At 43.0% G+C, this 19,986-nt stretch overlaps 1 protein-coding gene across 7 annotated transcripts in view; it reads right to left on the reverse strand.

Moving 5' to 3' along the window:
- ARAP1 (ArfGAP with RhoGAP domain, ankyrin repeat and PH domain 1) overlaps positions 1-19,343 on the reverse strand; it is a 324,988-nt gene extending 305,645 nt beyond the window's left edge. For 5 of the 7 annotated variants that reach the window (XM_073612624.1, XM_073612632.1, XM_073612623.1 and 2 more), the window contains exon 1: positions 19,055-19,343. The gene's annotated coding sequence lies outside the window, so the exon portion shown is untranslated. The remainder of the gene's footprint in view (positions 1-19,054) is intronic. The other 2 variants (XM_073612626.1, XM_073612625.1) reach the window with 1 other exon arrangement.
- Positions 19,344-19,986: the final 643 nt, after the last annotated feature.

A 19,986-nucleotide genomic window follows, 5' to 3' on the forward strand; every position in this document is an offset into this window, starting at 1 on the left:
AATCTTTTGGGGGTCTTGAGAGAGATGACCTCCCAAAAGTCTAATTTTAGGGAGCTCCAAGTGTGAGTGTCTAGGGGTAAGCTTGTGTGCTAGCAAGGAACCTCGGCGATCACGCCAGGTAAAGAACTTATGATTCATCCAACGTAATTGTTTCTCGGCCCTCGTGGTGAGACAAATGTTGAGTTCTAAACGGACTTTCAGTTTAGTGAATAGATTAGGGGATTAGCGTTTATGTTGTGTAGCTAGAGCTTCGTATTCTTTGGTTTTGGCAGATATTAACTCACCGCGAGCCTTTTTGATTCTGGAGGACAATTGAATAGAAAAACCCTGATAGAAGCCTTGTGTGCGTCCCAATTAATTGCAGGGGAGGTGTCCTCTGATACAATAATATCGAAGTAGGTCTTCAAATGAGTAGAAATCTCAAGACAGTAAGGTTCATCACTAAGAAGGGATTCATTTAGACGCCTGTGTGTTTTCGCTATCCTGTTGGTCAGATCTGAAAACTGAATCATTCCCGGATCGTGGTCCGACCAGGAAGTAGATAGTATTTTAGCGCAATTTAATTTTGGCAATAGTCCAGAGAGGAGAAACACGTGGTCTATTCAAGAGTAATGTCCATGCGCTCTCAAATAATGTGAATAATCTCTAGAGGTGGGGCTAGCTTCCCTCCAGGCATCTACTAGATCATAATGATAAAGCAACTGTGCAAATTTGCGACTTTGCATAGGAGGGGATCGAAGCACGATGGTGTGAGATTTGTCCCCAATAAGGTCTAAGGCTAGATTAGAGTCACCTGCTAGAATTACTTCTCCCTCAAACTCAAGAGCCATGGATTGTAAGAGGGAGCGAAAGAACGCAGTTTGATTTGTGTTAGGAGCATAGTAGTTTAAGAATGTCGTCAATGTTTGCCCCAGGTAACTTTTAACTAAAAGATGACGTCCCTCTTTGTGCCTGAGAACTTTGGTTTCAGTAAATGACACCCTTCTAGAGACGCAGAGGGACACTCCCCTCTTTTTTTTCCCGATGCATTTGCAAAGTAACAAGTCTTAATGGAGATAGCAAGGGGTAAATAGGGGAGCAAAGTGCGTCTCCTGAAGAGCCACAATGTCCACCCCTAAGGATTGATAATGGGTGAAGGCCTTAATCCGTTTAGAGGGTGACCCGAAACCTTGAATGTTTTGGGATGTAGTTGTTACATTAGGCATAAGAAACAGTCAGTACAATTATTGGTATACAAACTCACCCACCAGTCTGAGACATTCCGAATCCGAATGGAGTCCCCGGGCGACCCTCAGAACGGAACAATAAAAGAGGTTAAAGCAAAAATAAAGAAGAAAAGAAAGAAGAATAAGATGATGATCGGGCCAGGAAACCCCCAGCTCCGATAATTGTAGCAGAGAAATGCAGAAAATCATACACATGAACCTACAAACAGTAAAGTGGCTCAGACCCAAAGCGCAGAGTGCAGAGGAGTCTTCACCAAAACCTGGTAATGGGAAGAGTCCTTCGAATAAGGAGAGTGCTAAGACTCCTCCAGGCAGGAGTCAAAAAGACTTAAGGCCCAATAACACTGTCCAGGAAGACTTGTAGAGCAACATAGTGAAATAACCTAAAACCGGTTTAGCGATATGCAAGTTAGAGTTAAAATGTCCCACTTAAAAGCAAGATATGTTATCATCAACAAAACAAAAAACACACAACTTGGTTAGGACTGTTAGGCATTAGTTATATGTTGAATAATTTGGTAGAAAAGATAAGAGCAGTGGCTAATGTCCTATAGCTGGACCACTGAGAAGCTGCCGCGGAAACGAAGGGATCGTCCGTTAGTATGCAACAAGTTCTCAGGATGTACGATAGGAAGAAGTTGACTTCTTCGTCTGCAAAGGTGCCCAGAGAGGGGAGAGCGTAGGAGGAGGACCGCTGGGTCCGGGGCCGATTCTGGGATGAAGGACTGTGAGAGATGAAGCCCAACTTTAGTAAAATACTTTCACCTTCAGCGAATGTAGAAAAGGAGTAAGACTTGCTGTTAAAGGTAAACTGGAGCTTGAAGGGGTAGTTCCATCTATAGCAAATATTTCGTTGAATTTAAACGCATTAATTTAAAGATTGGATCGGGGTCTTCTAACTACGGCCTGTGGGCCACATCTGGCCCATGGCTAGGGCCAGTGTTGCATCCTCAATATACAAAGACTGAGGATTCAGGTCAGTAGAGGCTGCCTGTGGTCTCTGCTTTGGCCTGATGTAATGGGGACTTTGATGAGGACCCTGATATAAGGGAGGACTCTGTTGGGGACTCTAACGTAAGGGGAAACTCTGATGGGGACTTTTATGTAAGGGGGACTTTGATGAAAACCCAGCTATAATAAGGGACAATAATGGTGACCCTGATGTAAGGGGGAAATGTTGTAAGGGGGGCTCATTTACGTATATATTTTTTTTTTCAGTCCGTGAATATCTGTAAAATATACTGGAACGTTTGAAGACCCCTGGGTTAGAGGAACAGTTTAATATAGTGTAACACTTGTGATAGTTAAAGTAGTTGTAAACCTCAGACATAAAACATGAACAAAGCGTATCCCTCTATGTTGTGTACACGAGAGAAAATGGTGACGGGGAGGGACCTCCAGCTGATTGACAGCCTCAGTTCTGTTCCTGTGTGCTGTGTGGAGGTGTGGGGGGGGGAGTCCCTCCAATCCGCTGTCAGAGCTCCCCTTACTGAACTCTGCAGAGTGTAACTTCAGCTCTCCGCCCCCTTTTTCTGAACTCTGAGACAAGCTTGAAAATGTAGCACTTTGAAGGACCGTAGAGAAGAAAGGGCTGCAGATAAACAGGTATACAACTTATGTAGGAGGATTTATTTCATCTCTGTGTATCACATGAGGCCACTCACTTTACTGGTTATATGTAAGGTTTACAACCCCTTTAAAGATTTTCAGCTAAAGCCTAACAAGTTTTAAAAATGTCCTCTCTCCTTCCCCCTCATAATACCTACATTGAAGACTGGGGAGCTATAAATGGAACCAAAGTCCACACATACACTATATTACCAAAAGTATTGGGACGCCTGCCTTTACACGCACATGAACTTTAATGGCATCCCAGTCTTAGTCTGTAGGGTTCAATATTGAGTTGGCCCACCCTTTGCATCTATAACAGCTTCAACTCTTCTGAGAAGGCCGTCCACAAGGTTTAGGAGTGTCTATGGGAATGTTTTACCATTCTTCCAAAACTGCATTTGTGAGGTCAGGCACTGATGTTGGATGAGAAGGACTGACTCGCAGTCTCTGCTCTAATTCATCCCAAAGGTTCGGGTTAAGGCAGGACTCTGTGCAAGCCAGTCAATTTCCTCCACCCCAAACTCGCTCATTCATGTCTTTATGGACCTTGCTTTGTGCCCTGGTGTGCAGTCATGTTGGAGCAGGAAGGGGCCATCCCCAAACTTTCCCTCAAAATTGGAAGCATGAAATTGTCCAAAATGTCTTGGTGTGCTGACACCTTAGGAGTTCTCTTCACTGGAGCTAAGGGGCCAAGCCCAACCCCACATCATAATCCCTCCTCCACCAAATGATTTGGACCAGTGCAAAAAGCAAGGCAGGTGTCCCAATACTTTTGGTAATATAGTGTATCTCCAATCCAGCAAGGCAACATACACAAGCTCCTTCATTGGCCCTAACATCTCCCCAGCTTCTTCCTAGTTTAGGGGTCCTCGTGGTTTTATTAGGCTGGTGTAGAACGATGCAACTCCCACGCATGTGAGTTTATTAATCCCGATACCCAGCAGATGCCAGAACTGTACAGGTTAATGTACAGTACAAAGAAGATAGGCGAGGCGAGATATAGAATGTCTCTTCTGTAATAAAACACCTCCCTGCTGACACTGGACACAGTTCTGCTTTCAGAAAAAGATTATAGACTGCTAACTGCAGGGGCCCCCACAGGATAACTTCCAAAGGGCCACATGCAACCCCCTGGATCTCAGGTTGGGCACCAGGCCCTTACAGAGGACTTTCTGGCGATTACCCCCACAGGGACAGCACTGCAATGCTCAGAAAGTAGAAATAAATTCTATAGATGCTGGAGGTGCTTCCACATCCATCGCCCTTCTAAGTCTACATTTAAGGTGAACAACCCTCATCACTTATACAAATCCCCTTACAGTCCGAAGGTTCTTCTTTTTTTTTTTTTTTCTTTTTTTTTACAAAACTTGTAGCAAAAATAAAACTTTAAAAGAATGGCAAACCGAAAAAACAAAATGTATTAGAAACCTAACCAAAGTCATCTATAGCTAGGTGTACCATCTTACCCAAACAAGACACCAAATTCCCCCAATAGTGAGGACACCTGTAGGGTAATATCTCACAAATGCATGCAGAGAATTTCTGAGCCTTTGGACCCCAATCCAAGGGTAAAGTAGTCAGATAATTATGAAACTCAGAGACCCTCAACAGCAAAATAAATGTAAAGAACAGAGCCGTGTTTTGTTTTTTTTTTTTTTGTTTTTTGCATGACAAACTTCACATACATAAGAAACAATTTCTAATGTATCATTTAAAGCTGAACTTCGGTCATTTCATTAAACTCTCTAAGGAGCTGTTGCGTTGTCTGGGTCCCCCTGCCACCCTCCCTGTACCTGGACCCAACAATCACAGACACACCCGTGTTAAACAAAGGATTTATTACGGCCTTGACAAACCCCTGAGGCGGAAGAAATGGTTTAGCAGACTCAGCGATGATAATATTGACATATAAACAAATAAAGATCAGTAGTATATACAGTTAACTATGGTATGGCCTCATCTTGAATAGGCAGTTTAGTTTTGGTCATCAATCCTCAGGAAAGACATCGCTGAATTATATAGGGCAACAAAATGAATGAGGGGGATGGAGGACTTCAGCTATGAAAGATAGAGTAACACAGCTATGAACTATGGAGAATGGAGGACTGCAGCTATGGGGGATGGAGGATCTCAGTTATGAAGGATGGAGGAGCTCAGCTATGGGGATGGAGGTGCTCAGCTATGGGAGATGAAGGACCTCAGCTATGAAGGTGCTCAACTTTGGTTGATGGAGGACCTCAGCTATGAAGGTGCTCAACTATGGGGGATGGAGGACCTCAGCTATGTAGGTGCTCAGCTATGGGGGATGGAGGTGCTCAGCTATGGGGGACTGAGCACCTCAGCTATGGAGGACAGGACCTTAGCTCTAGGGGATGGAGGTGCTCAGCTATGAAGAATGGTGGAGATTAGCTTTGAAGGTACTCAGATATGAAGGACCTCAGCTATGACAGTGTTTAGCTGTAGGGGATAGAGGACCTCAGCTATGAAGGTGCTCAGCTATGGGGGATGAAGGACCTCAGCTATGAAGGTGCTCAGCTATGGAGGACCTCAGCTTTGAAGGTGCTCATCTATGGGGGATGGAGGTGTTCAGCTACGAAGGTGCTCAGCTATTGGGGACTGAGGACGTCAGCTATGGAGGATGGAGGTCCTCCACTATGAAGGATGGTGGAGCTCAGCTATGAAGGTGCTCAGCTATGAAGGACCTCAGCTATGACAGTGCTTAGCTATAGGGGATGGAGGACTCCAGCTCAGAAGGTGCTCAGCTATGAAGATGCTCAGCTATGGGGGATGGAGGTGTTCAGCTATGAAGGTGCTGAGCTATGGGGAACCTCAGCTATGAAGGTGTTCAGCTATGGAGGATCTCACCTAGGGGGATGGGGGACCTCAGCCAAGCTGAGTGGGAGGGGCCCAGTAAGCTCCATCCTCTACTGGATGCCTGTAGAAAACTACAAAAGGGGGCAGAGTCAAGACCAGTCACCCTGCACAAGGAGAGAGACCAGCAGTGAGCGGTCTTTATTACAGGAAGGAAAAGTCTCACACTGGATGATTGCACAGATCTGGAAGAAATACACAAAGAACACCCCGAGATTCAAGCAGAATACAGAGCTGTGCTGTGTGGCAGAGCTGTGTAAATCTTTAGACTGGTTGGACAGCAAATACAAATCTTTTGGCAGGCAGAACAGTCCCACTCTATGTATTTCATCTGTGAGTTCAGCTGATTGCCTGGAGCTCAGCTTTAAAGTGACTTTGTCATGAGAAAAGTATGGCAGCTGATACTTCTGGCTGTGTTTTATAAATGCCGGTTGCTTGGCTTCAATACTTTTGAGTCAGATTGTGTAAATAATTGTCAGAGACTGCAGACATGGTACAGGAGATGCTCAGAGACTGCAGACATACTACAGGAGATGATCAGAGACTGCAGACACACAACAGGAGATTATCAAAGACTGCAGACATACTACAGGAGATGATCAGAGACTGCAGACACACAACCGGAGATGATCAGAGACTGCAGACACAATACAGGAGATAATCAGAGACTGCAGACATAGTACAGGAGATGATCAGAGACTGCAGACATAATACAGGAGATGATCAGAGACTGCAGACATAGTACAGGAGATGGTCAGAGACTGCAGACATAATACAGGAGATGATCAGAGACTGCAGACATAGTACAGGAGATGGTCAGAGACTGCAGACATAGTACAGGAGATGGTCAGAGACTGCAGACATAGTACAGGAGATGATCAGAGACTGCAGACACACAACAGGAGATTATCAAAGACTGCAGACATACTACAGGAGATGATCAGAGACTGCAGACACACAACCGGAGATGATCAGAGACTGCAGACACAATACAGGAGATAATCAGAGACTGCAGACATAGTACAGGAGATGATCAGAGACTGCAGACATAGTACAGGAGATGGTCAGAGACTGCAGACATAGTACAGGAGATGGTCAGAGACTGCAGACATAATACAGGAGATGATCAGAGACTGCAGACATAGTACAGGAGATGGTCAGAGACTGCAGACATAGTACAGGAGATGGTCAGAGACTGCAGACATAGTACAGGAGATGGTCAGAGACTGCAGACACACCACAGGAGAACAGTTTTCCTTCACTGGCATGAACAAGCACCTTGGTAAGGAAAACACAGACTACCAACTCTAACTCTGCAGAGACCCTGGAGGCCACACAAATAGGGCCAGGGGGCCATAATGTGGTCCTTGGGCTGCAGGTTGGGCACCAAGGCTTTAAGGCAACATGTACAGTAAAGGATTATTGGGGAAGAGAAATGTCAATGTAACATGTACAGGGTTGATAATGGGGGGAAGCTGTGTCTGCCTAGGTATACCCCTTGCCCCCATCCCCCTGCTGCTCTGGGCTGTCACTTATTGGCATATGGGGGCAGATCCAGGACCCACAGGGCTGCATTTACCATGACTACAGATCCCTGGCATAGGTCCTGAAAAACACCTGGCACAGCATCGACAGTTGGATTGATGTTTAATTAAAGTCATTTCTTTAATGCTTTCAGAATTACACTGCAACAGAATTTAATAGTGACCCCCCCCCCGTCCGCAGAGTGGCCCTTCCACAGATCTCACTGTGCACAGAAGGCCATTTGCCCCCCAGGCCCGCTATCAGACCGGGTCATGGAGTCCCAGAAAGTTAGGTTGTTTATTCTTATCCTGGATGGAATAGAGATCCGCTGCGCCAAAGGTCAGTTCTTGCTGATAAACAGTTTTTTTCCAATAGGAACGTTTTCATTTATAGCTGTGTGAGAAATAACATCATGATCAGTGTGTATCAATCAATGTGTAATCGGCACACCATAGGTACAATGAGCTGCAGCAAGGACACACAGAGAGGACAATTGTTCTTTATGTGTCCTGTGCATTAACTACTTGACCTCCGTAAGATTTACCCCCCCTTTATTACCAGGCCATTTTTTTGTGATAAGGCCCTGTGTTACCTTTAGGGATGGACCGAACGTACCCCTGTTCGGTTCGCACCAGAACTTTCGAACACCGCAAAAGTTCAGACCCGAATAACGAACCCCATTAAAGTCAATGGGACCCGAACCTCAAAAATCAAAAGTTCCCATTTTGAAGGCTTATATGCAAGTAATTGGGCATACAGTGGTTATAGGGGTCCGGGTCCTGCCCTGGGGGACATTTATCAATAAAAAAAAAGTTTGTGAAAAACGTAATTTTTAAATAAGCAGTGATTTTTTTATTTTTAAAGTAAAAGCATAAACATGAAAAATTCCTTCCAATATAGTGCCTGGGGGGTCCCCTTAGTCTAACTGTAAAGTGGCAGATCTGTACAATGTCTAGAATCTGCTGCAGCAATAATTGCATTTATAAAGCCAAAAAAAATGACATTTTCCCTGCAAGCTGCCTTTATTTTGCTCAGCAACAGCTGGGGAGCCAGTGTGTATGATGAAGCCACAATGTAGTGCACTGGGAACAAGATTAGAGATTTTTTGGATACATTCCGGTGTCACTTTGACTTTGGATAGAAGTAACGGGTGCGTAAAAATTGGTCTTTGGGTGTCGGTGGCGCACACAAAACTATATGGTGTTAAACTGCCAGAAACACACACAGAACTATATGGCGTTAAACTGGCAGTAACGCACACAAAATGATATGGCGTTAAACTGGTAGTAAGGCATACAGAACTATATGGCGTTAAACTAGCAGTAACACATACAGAACTATATAGCGTTAAACCGGTAGTAACGCACGCAAAACTATATGGCGTTAAACTGGCAGTAACACACACAGAACTATATGGTGTTAAACTGGCAGTAATGCACGCAAAACTATATGGCGTTAAACTGGCAGTAACAAACACAAAACGATATGGCGTTAAACTGACAGTAAGGCACACAGAACTATATGGCCTTAAACTGCCAGTAACACACACAGAACTATATGGCCTTAAACTGGCAGTAACACACACAAAACTATATGGCGTAAAACTGCCAGTAACACACACAGAACTATGCACGCAATACACGCAAAACTATATGGCGTTAAACTGGCATTAACACACACAAAACTATATGGCATTAAACTGGCAGTAACACACACAGAACTATATGGCGTTAAACAGGTAGTAACGCACGCAAAACTATATGGCGTTAAACTGTCAGTAACGCACACAGAACTATATGGTGTTAAACTGGCAGTAACACACACAGAACTATATGGCGTTAAACTGGCAGTAACGCACACAAAACGATATGGCGTTAAACTGGTAGTAACGCATACAGAACTATATGGCGTTAAACTAGCAGTAACACACACAGAACTATATAGTGTTAAACTGGTAGTAACGCACGCAAAACTATATGGCGTTAAACTGGCAGTAACACACACAGAACTATATGGTGTTAAACTGGCAGTAATGCACGCAAAACTATATGGCGTTAAACTGGCAGTAACAAACACAAAACGATATGGCGTTAAACTGACAGTAAGGCACACAGAACTATATGGCCTTAAACTGGCAGTCACACACACAGAACAATATGGCCTTAAACTGGCAGTAACACACACAGAACTATATGGCATAAAACTGGCAGTAACACACACAGAACTATGCACGCAATGCACGCAAAACTATATGGCGTTAAACTGGCATTAACACACACAAAACTATATGGCGTTAAACTGGCATTAACACACACAAAACTATATGGCGGTAAACTGGCAGTAACGCACACAAAACAATATGGCGTTAAACTGGCAGTAACGCACACAAAACGATATGGCGTTAAACTGGCAGTAACGCACACAGAAGTAAATGCTATTAAACTGGCAGTAACGCACGCAAAACTATATGAGCTGTCCCTACTCTACACTAATGTATGTATGAATGACACGGTCTCACTACACTACAGTGAAACCATCTGAGCTGTCCCTACTCTAGCTGCACACAATGAAAAGCTGAATGATGGTCCTCCTCACTACACTCACACTATCCCTAGACTGACACTAAACTAATATTCTACACTGACAATTGAAGCAAAATAGCACATATAGCACACTAACTAACTGTGTAACCCATGTAATTAATATGTGTTCGAGTTTAAAGGGATGAGGTGGCAACTCTAAGTGAGAGCCGCTAAAGGAACCCCAGAAGACCAGGTTCGGGGGCCACTCTGTGCAAAACCAGCTGCACAGTGGAGGTAAGTATGACATGTTTGTTATTTAAAAAAAAAATAAAAAAACGAGCCTTTACAATCACTTTGAACCCCCTTTCTTCCCCATTCTGACGCTCGGTTTGAACGTCAGCAAGTCGTCTTCACCGTGTCTAGATGCTGAAGTGCATTAAGTTGCTGCCATGTGATTGGCTGATTAGCAAATTTGTGTTACCGAGCGATTGAACGGGTGTACCTAATAAAGTGGCCGGTCAATGTATGTGTTACATGGTGATAAAGGGGATAAAGTGTATGTGAAGACAACCTTTTTGATCGTTTAGGATAGAGGATTGTTAGGATAATGTTTGTCGTTGGTATCCAGTTTAGGAGATTCCCCTTCCTGTCCTGTATAGGCAACAGGGCTGGGAGGTTTGTTCCCCCCCAAAAAAAAGATTGGGTACCACTCGCCACCGCAAAATACCTTCTTCTAGGCACCGCACCCGAGTGTCATAGAAATCCTCCTTTATTTACGGGACTTTAAGTATATAAATACCATAAACTGTCATAATAAAAGAAGATTTTATTGCCATGAGATCACATAAAAGAACAGGTCTTTTTGGCAATAAAAACTTCTTTTATTTTGACACAGTTTATGATATTTATCTACTTGGCCCCTAAAAAGTCCCGTATATATAAACAATGATTTTTATGATAAAGTTCAATGTAACAGAATACAATTCAATGTAACTTTTTAAAGTTCAATGTAACATTAACCACATGTCGACCAGCGCACGACAATATACGTCGGCACAATGCCACGGCTGGGCAAATGGGCATACGGGTACGTCCCCTTTAAGATGCGCCATTGTGGGCACGCGCGCGTGTGCGCCTGCTGCGTGCTCTGTGCCCGCGCCCGCGGGTCCCGCAGACTCGATGTCCGCCAGGGGCCCGTGATCGTGTCATGGAGCAGAAGAACGGGGAGATGCCTATGTAAACAAGGCATTTCCCCGCTCTGCCTAGTGACATGACAGAGATCACTGCTCCCTGCCATCGATAGCAGTGATCGCTGTCATGTGACTGGAAGCCCCTCCCCCCACAGTTAGAATCTCTCCCTAGGACACACTTAACCCCTTCATCGCCCCCCTAGTGTTTAACCCCTTCCCTGCCAGTGTCATTTACACAGTAATCAGTGCATTTTTATAGCACTGGTCGCTGTATAAATGTGAATGGTCCCAAAATAGTATCAAAAGTGTCCGATCTGTCCGCCATAATGTCGCAGTCATGATAAAAATCGCAGATCGCCGCCATTACTACTAAAAAAAAATAATAATAAAAATGCCATAAAACTATCCCCTATTTTGTAGACGCTATAACGTTTGCGCAAACCAATCAATATACGCTTATTGCGATTTTTTTTTTACCAAAAACATGTAGAAGAATACGTATCGGCCTAAACTGAGGAAAAAAATGTTGTTTTATATATTTTTGGGGGATATTTATTATAGGAAAAATTTAAAAATATTGCTTTTTTTCAAAATTGTCGCTATTTTTTTTGTTTATAGCGCAGTGCAATGGGATGCTATTACAGCAGCCAGGAACTGAAGTTTGGCTGTAGGAATCAGCGAGCAGGCGGGCTTGTATTGCAGAAGGGACATACACCGTCTTATCGGCAGTCCCTACCTGCCTGCGCGCCGGCGTCTTCTCCAGCGCTGTAAACGGAGCTACGCATGCGCAGGTCAGCTTACAGCACCAGGCTGGTCTGGGTGCCGGGGTGACTAGCTCCTGTACAGGTGCAGGAGTGACATCCCCCCCCCCCCGGCCCATGAAGAGGCCTGAAGACCGGAAAGCAGAAGAACATGTCATTACTGACGTTAAAGTTACTAAACCCACAACAGTAAAATCAGTCTGTATATGCATTAAGGAATGCTTGTTATACTCACTGTGCAACCTAAAGGGTTAATCATCTGCATTGTGTAAAAAAAGGCTGTTTGATCCTGTCTTCTCTGATCCCCCCCTTCTTTTACTGTCCCCAATCCATCTGCTGATAGTACAGAGCCTTGGGGGGGCACTCTGCACATGCTCAGTCTCAGTTTCAGTTTTCAGTTTCTTGGGAAGATGCATGTGATCAGCACAGGGCCAATCAGCACTGTCCACAGAGAGAATCAGGGGTTCTGCAGCCCCATAGGACAGTCAGAGTAGAATGAAAACTCCTCCTACAAGCTTTAACCACTTAAGGACCGAAAGAATTTCCCCCTTGATGACCAGGCCATTTTTTTTACGAAAAGGGCACTGCGTCGCTTTAACTGACAATTGCGCAGTCGTGCGACGTTGCACCCAAACAAAATTGACGTCTTTTTTTTCCCCCCACAAATAGGGCTTTCTTTTAGTGGTATTTGATCACCTCTGCAGTTTTTTTTGTTTTTTTTTGCTATAAACAAAAAAAGAGCGACAATTTTGAAAAAAAAAAAAACAACGATATTTTATACTATTTTCTATAATAAATATCCAAAAAAAAAAATGTAAAAATACAAATTTCTTCCTCAGTTTAGGCCGATATGTATTCTTCTACATAAAAAATACCAATATTGATTGGTTTGCGCAAATGTTATAGAATCTACAAAATAGGGGATAGATTTATGGCATTTTTATTATCGTTTTTTTTTTTTTACTAGTAATGGCGGTGATCTGCGATTTTTAGTGGAGCTGCGACATTGCGGTGGACAGATCGGACACTTTTGACCCTTTTTTGGGAACATTGAGATTTATACAGCGATCAGTTCTATAAAAATGCACTGATTACTGTATAAATGTCACTGGCCGGGAAGGGGTTAAACACTATGGGGCGATCAAGGGGTTAAATGTGTTCCCTGCTAGGCGTTTCTAACTGACTAGAGGAGGAGCTAGATCGCTGTTCCTGCTTAGTAGGAAAAGACGATCTGTCTCTCCTCTCCTGACAGAATAGGGATGTGTGTGCGTTTACACACACACATCCCCGTTCTGGCTCTCGTGCCCGCGATCGCACGTGGCTGGCGGACATCGCAGCCGCCGGCCACGCACATCGTGTCCCCCCGCCATGCTGCTAGAGCTGTTTAAAGGGCCGACGTACAGCTACAGCGATTCGCGGGAACGTGGCGACCTGCCGCAATATGATGACGGCGGCTGGTCGGTAAGTGGTTAACAAGGTATTCCGTCAGATTAGGCGACCTGTCAGATTTCGCAACGGAAGTGACGTTCCGTCATGGCCATCTTGGTACACCCCCGCACTCGGCCACACTAAGCCTACAGTCTGAAGTCGCCAAGTGGACATCTTTTTTTTACACCAGTTGAAGTCTTGGATTTCACACTTATTTTTATCAGTGCACTGAGCTTATATCATGATATTCAGGATTTAGAAGTCCATGACGCTGTTTTGATGTTGAATTTTAAAAAAAACAGTGGCAAGCCTGCTGATCTCACAGGTTTGCTGATCTGACAGAACACCTCTGCTTTTCAAATTCAACATCAAACAGCGTCACGGACTCCTAAATCCTGAATTTCATGATATGAGCTCAGTGCACTGATAAAAATAAGTGTGAAATGCAAGACTTCAACGGGTGTAAAAAAAAGATGTCCACTTCGCGACTTCAGACTGTAGGCTGAGTGCGGCTGTGCGGGGTGTACCAAGATGGCCGTGACGAAACGTCACTTCCGTTACAAGATTTGATGGGACGACTAATCTGACGAAACCCCGGCATGGATAGAACAGGCACTGATAGAAGTCACAAGAAGATGAGAAAAGGTATTTAGCAGTTTATATTTACATCTCCATGTTGTGTGTACTGTGGGAGACCAGATATAGCGAATGCAGAGTCCGGGGTTTAGTAACACTTTAACTATTGAGGCACTTCAGTTACGCTTTAACCCCTTCCCGACCAGCCGCCGCAATTATACTGCGGCAGGTTAGCCCCCCTGTGCGAGCCGTCGTAGCTGTACGTCGGCTCTTTAAGACGCTTTTGCAGGTGCGTGCCCGCAGCGCGTCCCCGGAGCCAATGCGTGTGCCCGGTGGGCGCGATGACCATCAGGCACCCGCGATCGCTCGTGACAGAGCGAGAACCGGGATCTGTGTGTGTGTAAACACGCACATCCCCGTTCTCTCAGGGGAGAGAAGACAGATCGTGTGCTCCTACTAAGTATGAACTCCGATCGGTCTCCTCCTCTAGTCAGCCCAATCCCCCCAGAGTTAGAACACACCTAGCAGAGAACACATTTAACCCCTTGATCGCCCCCTAGTGTTAACCCCTTCCCTGCCAATGACATTTATACAGTAATCAGTTGCTTTTTATAGCACTGATCGCTGTATAAATGACGATGGTCCCAAAAAAGTGTCAAAAGTGTCCGATATGTTAGCCATAATGTCGCAGTCCCGATAAAAATCGCAGATCGCTGCCATTACTACTTAAAAAAAAAAAAAATGCCATAAATCTATCCCCTTTTTTGTAGACGTTATAACTTTTGTGCAAACCAATCAATGTACGCTTATTGTGATTTTTATTACCCTGTTTCCCCGAAAACAAGACCTAGCGTGATTGTCGGTGATGGCTGCAATATAAGCCCTACCCCCCAAATAAGCCCTAGTTAAAGTCCTTGTAGGTCTTATTTTCAGGGGAAACAGGGTAACAAAAATATGTAGAAGAATACGTATCGGCCTAAACTAAGGAAAACATTTTTTTTTTACATTTTTGGATATTTATTATAAAGTACATAATATTGTGTTGTTTTCAAAATTGTCGCTCTTTTTTTGTTAATAGCGAAAAAAATAAAAACCGCAGAGGTGATCAAATACCACCAAAAGAAACCTCTATTTGTGGGGAAAAAAAGGACAGTTTTGCCTTTATTTATACTTTTAAGTTTGATGTAACAATATAAAGTTCAATGTAAGGCCTGGTTCACACCTATGCATTATATTTAGTGCGTTTTCAGTTTTGCAGAAACACACTACTGTCCATTTAACACGGCTTCCTATGGGTCGTGTTCACATCTGCGCATTTTATGGAAAGGGCCAGGGACTTTTTTTTCTGGATTTTGGTTCCATAGACTTCAATGGATCAAAAAATGTGTATTGGAAAAACGCAAAAGGCACTTGGAGTATGAAAACTGCAACCTGCATGGGTGTGAACCAGGCCTTAGGCTCGATTCACATCTATGCATGTTGCTTTTGAGCGTTTCTGCAGTGCTTCTTGCGGTGCCTGCCGCGTTTTTGAACATGCGTTTTTGCCGCATTTTTGCCACGTTTTGCGTTTTTTTTTTTTTACAGTGTTTTTTTTATACAGTGTAAAATAAAAAAAGAAAAGAAAAAATGCAAAACGCGGTAAAAACGCAGTACTTGCGTTTTTGGATGCGGGTCCATTGAATTCTATTACATGCAAAACGCTGCATTTTGCATGAAAAAAAGTCCCCGACCCTTTCCAAAAAGCAGAGGTACAAAAATGCATTGATGTGAACATGTTCCATAGGAACCCATGTTAAAAAATTCCCATGCATTTCTACAAAATGCATCAAAAAACGCACTAGTGTGAATAGAGCCTAATAGTATAGATCACAATTGAATAGTATACACTGCAATAAGATGGTATAAAGTGTGATTTAAAAGTGTAGAGTGCAATGGGATGGTATAAAGTTTGATGTAACAGTATAAACAGTATAAACCGCAATGTAATGGTATAAGGTTCAATATAATAGTATAAAGTGCAAATGGGTAGTATTAGGTCCGATGTAACAATATAAAATCCAATGTAATAATATAAATCGTAATGTAATGGTATATACTGCTATATGGTATAAAGCTCAATGTAAAAGTGTATACAATGTAACGGTGTAAAGTGCGATAGGATGGTATTATGTTCAATGTAACAATATAAATATTCATCAATTCAATGTAATAGTATAGATCGCAATGTAACAGTATATACTGCAATAAGATGATATGAAGTGCAATGTAAAAGTGTAGAGTGCAATGGGATGGTATTAGGTATAATGTAATAGTGTAAAGTCCAATGGGATGGTATAAAGTTTGATTTAATAGCATAAACTGAAATGTAACAGTATGTAGTGCAATGTAACGGTATGAGGTTAAAGGGAAGAGTATAAAGTGCAATTGGGTGGTATTAGGTTCGATGTAACAGTATATTATCCAATGGGATGGTATAAAGTTTGATGTAACAGTAAAAAGATCAATGTAATAGAATAAAGTGCAACAGGACGGTATACAATTGATGTATAAAATACAATTGGTATAACAATATGAAGTTCAATGTAATAGTATGAAGTTCAACAGCATGTAGTGCAATGAGATAGTATAAAGTTGAATGTAATAGTAAAAGGTTCAATGTGGCAGTATAAAGTCCAATGGGATGGTATAAATTTGATGTAACGGTATGTAGTGCAATGTAACAGTATAAGGTTCAGTGTAATAGTATAAAGTGCAATGGGATGGTATTAAGTTCAGTGTAACAATATAAAGTTCAATGTAATAGTATAAATTGCAATATAACAGTATACACTACAATAAGACGGTATAAAGTTCAATGTATAAAAGTGTAAAGTGCAATGGGATGGTCTTAGGTTCGATGTCACAGTATAAATTGCAATGTAATGTAACAATATAAAGTTCAATAAAGCAGTATAAGGTTCAATGAAATAGTATAAAGTGTAATGGGATGGTATTAGTTATTTATGAAAGGCAAATCTACTTTGAACTACAAGTGCAAAGTGGTCTTGAAATTGCATTGAAAGTACACTTGCAAGTGCAGTCGCTTTAAATCTGAGGGGAAGATCTGAAATGAGGGGAAGCTCTGCTGAGTTTATCATCCAGTCATGTGCAAGCTAAAATGCTGTTTAATTTTCCTTGCATGTCCCCCTCGGACCTACAGCGACTGCACTTTCAAGTGCACTTTGCACTTAGTGCAGTGCAAAAGTATTCACCCCCCTTGGCATTTTTCCTGTTTTGTTGCCTCACAACCTGGAATTAACATGGATTGTTTGAGGATTTGCATCATTTAATTCACAGAACATGCCCACAGCTTTGAAGATCTTTTTTTGTTTTATTGTGAAGCAGACAACAAATAGGACAAAATAACAGAAAAAGTCAATGTGCAGAACTATTCACCCCCCTAAAGTCAGTACTTTGTAGAGCCTCCTTTTGCAACTATCACAGCTCCAAGTCACTTTGGATAAGTCTCTATGATCTTGCCACATCTTACCACTGGGATTTTTGCCCATTCCTCCTTGCAAAACTGCTCCAGCTCCTTCAGGTTGGATGGTTTGCGCTTGTGAACAGCAATCTTTAAGTCTGACCACAGATTTTCTAGTGGATTGAGGTCTGGGCTTTGACTAGGCCATTCCAACACATTTACATGTTTCCCCTTAAACCACTCAAGTGTTGCTTTAGCAGTGTGTTTGGGGTCATTGTCCTGCTGGAAGGTGAACCTCCGTCCTAGCCTCAAATCACACACAGAGTGGTGCAGGTTTTGCTCAAGAATATCCCTATATTTAGCACCATCCATCTTACCCTCAACTCTGACTAGTTTCCCAGTCCCGACTGCTGAAAAACATCCCCACAGCATGATGCTGCCACCACCATGTTTCACAGTGGGGATGGTGTTCTTTGGGTGATGTGATGTGTTGGGTTTGCTCCAGACATAGCGTTTTCTTTGATGGTCAAAAAGTTAAATTTTAGTCTCATCAGACCAGAGCACCTTCCTCCATACATTTTGGGAGTCTCCCACATGCCTTTTCCCAAACTCAAAACGTGCCATTTTGTTTTTTGCTAAAGTAATGGCTTTCTTCTGGCCACTCTGCCATAAAGCCCAACTCTATGGAGCGTACGGCTTATTGTCGTCCTATGTACAGATACTCCAGTCTCTGCTGTGGAACTCTGCAGCTCCTCCAGGGTTACCTTAGGTCTCTGTGCTGCCTCTCTGATTAATGCCCTCCTTGCCCGGTCCGTAAGTTTTGGTGTGCGGCCGTCTCTTGGCAGGTTTGCTGTTGTGCCATGTTCTTTGCATTTGGTTATGATAGATTTGATGGTGCTCCTAGGGATCATCAAAGATTTGGATATTTTTTTATAACCTAACCCTGACTTGTACTTCTCAACAACATTGTCCCTTACTTGTTTGGAGAGTTCCTTGGTCTTCATGGCAGTGTTTGGTTAGTGGTGCCTCTTGCTTAGGTGTTGCAGCCTCTGGGGCCTTTCAGAAAGTTGTGTATATGTAATGACAGATCATGTGACACTTAGATTGCACACAGGTGGACATCATTTCACTCATTATGTGACTTCTGAAGGTAATTGGTTGCACCAAAGCTTTTTATGGGCTTCATAACAAAGGGGGTGAATACATACGCACATACCAATTATCAGTTTTATGTATATATCTTTCAAATTTTTCTTCACCAATTTAGACTATTGTGTTCTGATCTATCACATATAATTCAGATTAAAAAAAACATTGAACTAAAGGCTGTAATGTAACAAAATAAGTAAAAAGCCAAGGGGGGTCAATACTTTTGCAAGGCAACTGTAAAGTTCAATGTAATGCAATGAGAGTATCACGTTCAATAACTGTATAAAGTGCAATGAGACGGTATAAAGTTCAATGTAACAGTATAAAGTGCTGACAAATACCAAACAACATATGAAACAGATCTGAGCTATTTAAAAGCAGACGGTCATGGCTGGGGGGGGGTGGGAAGAGACAAGCCACACCTCCCACTGTCCCCCCACACAGACAACAAATTATTCTAAATGTCTATTTTAAGAAATTAGCTGATTTATCTTCCCGGCAACATCAGGAACCGTTACAATAATTGTCAGCAGGTTATTTGTAGAGATCTCAACATTTCTGCAAATCAGCACCTTCTGGATTTTGTTCAAACCGGAGTTCTCCTTTAAAATCCGATGACCTACATTTAGGGCACGTTGCCTTTTATAAATGGATGGCATTGCTGGTGCCATGACACTAATACTGAGCATGCGGAGACTGCGCAGTGCATAAACACTTAATAAATAAACTGACTTACCTGGAGCCTCGCCGCAGAGCTGACGATCTAATCACGAGCTCCAAAAAAAAAAATGTAAAAATCTGTGAATTGTGGGAATGGACCGCCCAACCTCTAAACTTTTACAGAACTGTTGTTCTTCCTCCTCTGCAATGTGACAGCGCTGCACTGACCGTCTCCCCAGCAGAGCTGACAATCTACATTAGCACTGACCTCCAGCAGATCTGCACTGGGGCTACTTTGCAATCAGTGATGTTGTTGTTTCTCAGTTCCTGCTTCTCCTCCTCCTCCTCTTTCAGCTACTGGAATTAACCTTTTCAATGAAAAGAATTAGCAGAAAAAAAAAAAAGCTGCCTTTTCTGGGAGGTGATTGGTCATTTGACAGCTGAGCTCGCCATCTAGTGGATGCAATGTGCGGGACCTCTCTGTAACCCCTTCCAGACCTGAACCGTGCGGGGTCACAGGGAAGTTCTCGTCTCCTTTCTGGGCGAAGAAGGGATTCTGGGGAAACTGGCGACAATAACTTGGAGTGTCACCACCAAAGGATTAAATGAAGATTTTGTTACTTAAAGCTTTAGCTTTATATTTATGATGCAGGGTGCACAGAGGAAACTACATGTCATTCATTTAGAGCAGCTTTTCTTCACCACTTTACATCAGAGGAACCCTTGCCATAATTTTCAAGTCTGAGGGAACCTCTGCTAAAATGAATGAATTGAACGTCAGTGCGAAGAGTGCTCCTTATAGTTGTGGTCGGAATGCCAACCTTGAAGACACCTAGACGCTGGCTCTGCCAAGTAGTGTTGGGTCTAGAACAATGCAGGCACCATCAATTGGAGGTCACTTAGCCACAGCTCTAAGAACCCCTAGCAAAATCTGGTAGAACCCTAGGGTTCAATATAACCCTGGTTGAGAATGGCTGATTTAGAGTTTACATCCACTATTCCACTTGT

The sequence above is a fragment of the Aquarana catesbeiana genome, linkage group LG02 (genome assembly GCF_042186555.1).
Source record: "Aquarana catesbeiana isolate 2022-GZ linkage group LG02, ASM4218655v1, whole genome shotgun sequence".
In the NCBI taxonomy this organism is placed as follows: Eukaryota; Metazoa; Chordata; class Amphibia; order Anura; family Ranidae; genus Aquarana; species Aquarana catesbeiana.